Here is a 7955-nt window from a genome sequence, read left to right as displayed (position 1 = left end):
GGGATTTTGGCCCACTCCTCCACATAGATCTTTTCTAGATCAGTCAGGTTTCTGGGCTGTCGCTGAGAAACACGGAGTTTGAGCTCCCTCCAAAGATTCTCTATTGGGTTTAGGTCTGGAGACTGGCTAGGCCACGCCAGAACCTTGATATGCTTCTTACAGAGCCACTCCTTGGTTATCCTGGCTGTGTGCTTCGGGTCATTGTCATGTTGGAAGACCCAGCCTCGACCCATCTTCAATGCTCTAACTGAGGGAAGGAGGTTGTTCCCCAAAATCTCGCAATACATGGCCCTGGTCATCCTCTCCTTAATACAGTGCAGTCGCCCTGTCCCATGTGCAGAAAAACACCCCCAAAGCATGATGCTACCACCCCCATGCTTCACAGTAGGGATGGTGTTCTTGGGATGGTACTCATCATTCTTCTTCCTCCAAACACGTTTAGTGGAATTATGACCAAAAAGTTCTATTTCAGTCTCATCTGACCACATGACTTTCTCCCATGACTCCTCTGGATCATCCAAATGGTCATTGGCAAACTTAAGACAGGCCTTGACATGTGCTGGTTTAAGCAGGGGAACCTTCCGTGCCATGCATGATTTCAAACCATGACGTCTTAGTGTATTACCAACAGTAACCTTGGAAATGGTGGTCCCAGCTCTTTTCAGGTCATTGACCAGCTCCTCCCCTGTAGTTCTGGGCTGATTTCTCACCTTTCTTAGGATCATTGAGACCCCACGAGGTGAGATCTTGCATGGAGCCCCAGTCCGAGGGAGACTGACAGTCATGTTTAGCTTCTTCCATTTTCTAATGATTGCTCCAACAGTGGACCTTTTTTCACCAAGCTGCTTGGCAATTTCCCCGTAGCAACATTCCTTAGCGTAAATTCCCCTTTTAGCCTTTACAGTCAAAGTACACTTGAACCAGTGCCAAGTGTTAGCTGGAGCTATACAATTTCAGTTGGTGCTCCACTCAAAACTGGACTTTAGTCTATTACTAACCTGACACAGATTTGTGTTAACATAGGCCCTCACTTAATCTACTTGAGAAAATAATTTTAGAGTAAGTCAGAATAAATTCAAACGTAATAATTTATTATCCAGGTAATTGAAATAATAAAGATTCAAATCCAGTTCAGACAATAGAAAACATTAATCAATCAAATCAAACATTCAATAATACAAATGAGAATTTGGAAGCATTTACCTGGCAATGAGAACTACACACAATGATCGTGCGGGAGATCTGTCTACAGATTCCATGAACCCTTTGCCACCTTCCTTTAAATATCCAAATAATTCATGGATATACCAAATGGTATTGTATTATAATAAACATTTGGGCATTTCACTCAGTGGGTTGTAAGTGAGGATTTGCTCAAATTTCTAGATCTTAACTGTGTTTTTTTTTTCCCTATGGTTACGGGAATGAGACCTTTTTACCAGGCGCACAGAAACATTTAAAATGATACCAAACATGGATTATCCCACTTTTGTTCATCTTGATTGAAACATTTGCTTTTAGGTGAGTTTTGGAGTGTCCTGAGTTTAGGAGATAAGGAGGAGGAGAGAGAGTTAGAGTGAGTAAAGAAACAGATATTGGCAATCAATAGTGAGGTGTGGCTTCTGTTGTAACTCAGTGGGGTGAGCTGTCTTTGATTTGGATGTTAACATCCTGCGAATGTGTTCAGATGTTGATTCTCGTGAGAATTATTTGTTTTCTCAGTGAGTGGCCCTCTCAATTGGTTCAGACATCTTTGTACCAGCCTTACAGTAGTTATTGATTAGCAAATGATAAACTACCACATTCAACTGAGCACTACTACTATCACTTACTAATTTAATAATCAGAGTTCTCTTTCGAGAGGTCTCGTATTGCATAAGTAGCTTACGCTATGGGAAAAACTCCTTTTCTCGAAAATATTGAAGCCCAATTTTTAAAACGCAGTGCAGCTGCACAGTAGACACATTGCTGAGTGTCTAGTGCAGTCAAGTCAAGTCATCTTCATTTATATAGCGCTTTTAACAATGTAGATTATTTCAAAGCAGCTTTACAGAGATAAATGTATAATTTAAGGTAACTGTTTTGGCTTTATAATAGTTATTTTCCAGCTAAAGTTAGTTTTGATTGATTCGCTTCCGTTGCAACGATCATTTGTTATTAAATTAGGGGCCGCTAAAACGACACCATTCTTTCTACACAGACTTTGTGCATTAAGAATGGGTTCTATAGATATGTGCGTTTGAATATATGTGCGCAGGTTTGTAATTCCCTACAAACCAAGCCTAAACAAAGTACTGGTCTTTTCTTATAAATTTTGATACAGAATTTTATTTTATTTTGTCATTTTCCCGACAACGCTTTATCTGTAGAGTGGTAAAGGGATCCTCCATAGGGAGAGACTAGTTGGCACTTCAGCACTGCGTTGTCATCGGGTCCAGGCGAAGGTCAGATCTAGATACAGCCTGGATTCGGCAGGCTGTGGGAAAACCCCAGGATAAACAAAGATACTAAAATTAGCGTAGATGCCATTCTTCTTATGATGAAACGAGTACATCAGGATTTATGGGAAGTGTTCGAGGTTCCGGCTGACCTAATCTATGCAGCCTAACATTGAATTATAGAAGTCTATAATGTATTATGTGAATGCTAGGTCAAAGAGATGTGTCTTTAATCTATGAACTGACAGAGTGTGTGTGCTTCCCAGACAATGTTAGGAAGACTGTTCCAAAGTTTTGGTGCTAAATAGAAAAAGGATCTACCGCCAGCAATCGATTTTGATTTTCTAGGTATTATTAACTGGCCGGAATTTTGAGATCACAATAGACGTGAAGGACTATAATGCGTTAAGAGCTCGCTTAAGTACTGCGGAGCTAAACCATTTAGTGCTTTGTAAGTAATCAACAATATTTTAAAATTTATGCGGTTTAATAGGCAGCCAATGTAGTGTTGACAGAACCGGGCAAATATGGTCATACTTCCTGGTTCTAGTAAGAACTCGAGTTGCTGCGTTTTGGACCAGCTGTAGTTTGTTTATTAAGCATGCAGGGAAACCACCCAGTAGAGCATTACAATAATCTAGCCTTGAGGTCATGAACACATGAACTAATTGTTCCGCATTTGTCAATAAGAGCATATGACGTAATTTAGATATATTTTTAAGATGGAAAAATGTGGTTTTACAAATTGGCCTTGCTGGGGCAACTGCACGAACCTGTGACTGGCGGCTCAGGAGCGCAAACCAATCAGGCCGCTTAGTGCCCAGACGAGTCAGAGCCCGCCAGAATGGGCGTGGTTTATAGCGTGGCCCCAGATTTCATTCAGCCCATGCTGGAGGTGTTCTAAACGTAGGTGGTGTGCCCACTACAAAGTGTGCACCCCTGCATATGAGCACTGATTCCACAGTAACACAAGCGCAAAGCAGCTGGGCGGCAGGGTCCCTATCACAAAGCGACCCGTCCCCAGATTCCATTCAGTTCCTCTAGTTCACGCTGGAGATGTTCTAAATGTAGGCCGCGTGCCCACTATGAAGTATGCACCCCTGCACATAGGTACTGTCTCTCTGCCCGCTCTCCCCCCCCCAGTTCATGTGGGAGAGGGTCTAAATGTAGTTTGTGTGCCCACAATAAAGGATGCACCCCTGCACAAAAACACTTTTCCTCAGTATGTTCCCCTCTAGCTCGCGCTGGAAATGTCTAAATGTAGATCGTGTGCCCACTATAAAGTATGCACCCCTGCACATAAGCACTGTTCACACAGTATCACAAACCCAAAACAGCCCGGTGATGGTTCCTATGAAAAAGCGACCCAGAAGTGTTGAAACTGTTAGCAAAAGGGGCTGTAGAGCCAGTCCTTCTATCACAAAGCGAGTCAGGCTTTTGCAGTCGCTACTTCCTCGTTCCAAAGAAGGATGGCAACCTCAGGCCCATCTTTGATCTCAGACACCTGAACAAAGCACTTATGATACGCCCGTTCAGGATGCTGACAACCAAACAAATCCTTGCGCAGATTCGCCCAGGGGATTGGTTTTTCTCAGTGGATCTGAAAGATGCTTAATTTTTTACATTCAGATAACGCCGCATCACAAGCCATTCCTGAGATTCGCTTTCGAGGGGCAGGCTTATCAGTACACGGTTCTATCGTTTGGTCTATCTCTAGCACCCCGTACATTTACGAAGTGCATGGACGCAGCTATCACCCCCTGAGACAACAGGGAGTGCGAGTGTTGAACTACTTCGATGATTAGCTGATTATAGCTCAATCGAAGGCGCAGTTAATAACTCACAGATCCTGGCTCCTCAGCCATCTAGCATGCCTAGGTCTCAAGATCAATGCTTTCAAAAGCGAGTTGTCTCCCAGTCCGAGCATTTCCTTCCTGGGAACAGTCATAATCTCTATACAAATTAGAGATAAGTAATAATCACCATTCAACGCCTAGCCGCGTCGTACAGAGAGGGCACTTGCGCGCCTCTCAAGAAATTTCAGAGGATGTTAGGTCTCATGGCCTCGGCATCATCAGTACTCCAGCTGGGTCTACTGTACATACGTCCTCTTCAGCGCTGGTTAAAACCCTGTGTACTGGCTCACACATGGCGATCTGGCCAGTTACGCATCAAAGTGAACCACGTATCAGAGCCCTGGTTCCTTGGAAAGCAGCCGGCTGGTACCAAACCGGCGTGAGTATGGGCGTGATTTCAAAGAGGAAAGTTATCTTAACAGACGCCTTTAACCTAGGTTGGGGGGCCCTTTACGAGGGCAGGCCCATCTCCAGCCTATGGTCGAGCCCAGAGAAGCGCTTTCACTTAAAGGGACACTTCACCCATTTGCATTAAGCTTTGCATTGTTAGAAACCCAGTCATACTATTGAATGGTCATGCAACATTTTTTCATTTTCCCCCGAGACGAGAGAAATCTGTATTTACCTCTTTACACTTCCTCCTACAATGACGCAAAAATCGTCATTTTGCGTCATTGTAGGAGGAAGTGTAAGAGGGGGGATTTCTGTTAAGACTACAAGCACTAGATCCACCCTTTCAAACCCGCCCATAGGGGGTTGGACCTAATGCGCTAACAGACCTATCACAGATCAGTGCGAGTGCGTTTGATTTCAACGGCAGAAACCTGCAGAAAACAGGGACGTAGAAAGCTGAGTAGTAGGGGTTACCATACTCTATTTCCCGGACATGTCCGGCCGTCGAGATCGACAAAAATGTCCGGGATTCAGCTTTTGCTTTCTGCGGTCGCCATCCATTGTTTACATGCTCACCTTTTGTTTCAATCTAAATGAATTCACCCCGATTGGTGAATCTGAATGTAATGTTTACATGAATGCTAAACAAGTGATCGGTTGATTTGCGTTTTAACATTGCTAAGAAAATACCCGCACCTCCGTGAGAGATAGCCCATGAGACCGGTGCATCTCACAGGCGCGCTCATCAGTAATCACAGTAATACAGGGAGCAGGACGAGGCTAGCGCCGCGGGAGAAAGACGCGAGGCCGGTGGCGTGATCGGTTGAAAGACGCGAGGCCGGTGGCGTGATCGGTTGAAAGACGCGAGGCCGGTGGCGTGATCGGTTGATGTGTGTTTTACCATTGCTAAGAAAATACCTGCTCCTCCGTGCGAGATACGAGAACAGTGCCTCACAGGTGTCGGTCGTCAGTAATCACGCCACCGACCTCGCGCCGTTCTCCCGCGCCCCTCAGCCTCGTCCTGCTCGCCACAGTAAACATGATGAATGGCGACTGTAGAACGCAAAAGCCGAATCCCGGACATTTTGGGCAAACTCGTCACGGAGACTCACTCGTAGCCTAGCCTTGCCTTGATGTTTTTGTTTTCAACTGCGCTGTCTTACCGGTAGGCGTGGCTTGGGAGTGGCCTTGTAGGGCAGCGAAGCAAGTGCATTCTGGGAGTTGTTGTCTTTCATCCACATAAGCCAAAAATACATTTTCTGGCTTTTCTCAGTCTAGAAAGCTCCAAATTCAAAAATAATTTCACATTTCTTCTACATAAATGACCCACTTTCAATACACATTCATGTCTCCACGGGTGAAATGACCCTTTAAACTGTCTAGAGATGAGAGCGGTCGCACTATCGCTGCAAGCTTTCCTCCTATGCCTTAAAGGACACCACGTCTTGGTCCGGACGGACAACATGTCTGTGGTGTCCTATATAAATCGCCAAGGTGGACTCGGGTCAAACAACCTGCACACCATGGGCAAAAACCTCATTATATGGGCTCACCACCACCTGCGCTCGCTGAGAGTGCGCACGTGCCAGGCATTCTGAGCCAGGGTGCGGATATGCTATCTAGAGTCAATGTTCCCCCAGGGGAATGGTCGCTTCACCCACAAATGGTTCAGCTCATATGGAGCATCTTCGGCGAGGCAGGAGATCGACCTCTTCGCCTCAGAAGACAACGCCCGTTGCCAAGCATTTTTCTCCAAGCACAGGGACGCGCTAGCCCACGATGGGCCAAGCCGCCCGCTGTATGCATTCCCTCTGGTCACAATGCTACCTCAGGTCATTGAATGGATCAGGGAGGCCTATGATCATCTTCGACGAGGCAGAGGTCAACCTTTTCGCCTCAGAAGACAACTCTCGTTGCCAAGCATTTTTCTCTAAGCACAGGGACGCGCTAGCCCACAATGGGCCAAGCCACCCGCTGTATGCATTCCCTCCGGTCACGATGCTACCTCAGGTCATTGAACGGATGGTTCTCCAAGTTGACTCAGCTGCTGGAAACAGCCACATGGCCGATTCCACTGAGACCTCCTCACGCAGGCGAATGGGATGATCTGACACCCCCATCCCAACTTGTGGGCCCTCCATGTATGGCCCCTCAATGGGTATCCGGGTATCTCCCAGAAGGTGTGCTGAAAACCATCACTGAAGCGAGAGCGCCTTCATCTAGGCGCCTTTATGCTCTAAAATGGTCAGTGTTCTACGGCTGGTGTACAGCACAGAGCCTGGACCCCACCCATGCGGAGTGCCAAATGTGCTCTCCTGTTTACAGTTTTTGGACGCGGGTCGTTCCCCCTCCACGCTCAAAGTATAAGTAGCGGCCATAGCAGCATCTCACACTCATGTGGCCGGGTAATCATTGGGAAGGAGTGACCTGGTCGTGCACCGGAAGGCTGAACCCGCCTTGACCCCCCTCTGTGCCTATTTGGGACCTCTCCGCGGTCCTGGAAGATAGAACTGAAGTCTCTCTCGCTCAAAACTGCTCTCTTGCTGGCACTGGCTTCAATCAAGTAGGTGAATTTGTCTGGTATGAAAGATAGAGACAGATCTGTTCTTCTGGACGCTCCACTTTCGCCTTCGGGTCTATTCGGCAACTCTGTAAATACGGTTGTCGATAGATTCCAGGAGGAGAAGAAGCAATCAGCGGCATTCCAGAAGTTTCTTCCTCGCCGATCTAATGTCCCCAAGACTGCTTGGGCGGTAGCAGTCTCAGCCGTCTTCAAGCTCCTCGCAGCACAGAGTGGAGCAAAAGTGAAGTTTCGCCACTTGGGCTCCTCCACAGTCAGGGGGGCCTGGGTGGCGGTCACAGTTGAAGCAGGTTAGAGGCAGGCAAGATCTGAGGACTGTCATTGTCTCTAAGAAGGCTTTGACAAAGAAGATGTTCTGACGCCGAGGCTATCAGACTTCTGAGGGTGGTCCCCTCTGGGGAAAGACGGGTGCCCGTTTCTCCTCAGCGCCCTCTGGGGGGCGACTCTCTAAGTCGCAGCGCTACCAGTTTGGTTGTTCCTAGCCGGTTTCGCCGCTTCAGGGGACAGAGGTGTCAGTGTCCCAAAACGATCCTCCGAGGAGGTTAGTAAAGCATTCAGTTCGGTTGTTCCCTGCTGGTTCGCCGCTTCAGGACGCCGATGTGCCTGTACATCTCAACGATCCTCCAAGGAGGGTCGTAGAACAGTCAGTTCGGTTGTTCCCTGCCGGTTCACCGTTACAACGTTAGT

This window comes from Scardinius erythrophthalmus, assembly GCF_964197995.2.
Source record: "Scardinius erythrophthalmus genome assembly, chromosome: 17".
NCBI lineage: Eukaryota > Metazoa > Chordata > Actinopteri > Cypriniformes > Leuciscidae > Scardinius > Scardinius erythrophthalmus.
Note: the sequence above shows the minus strand (reverse complement) of the source record.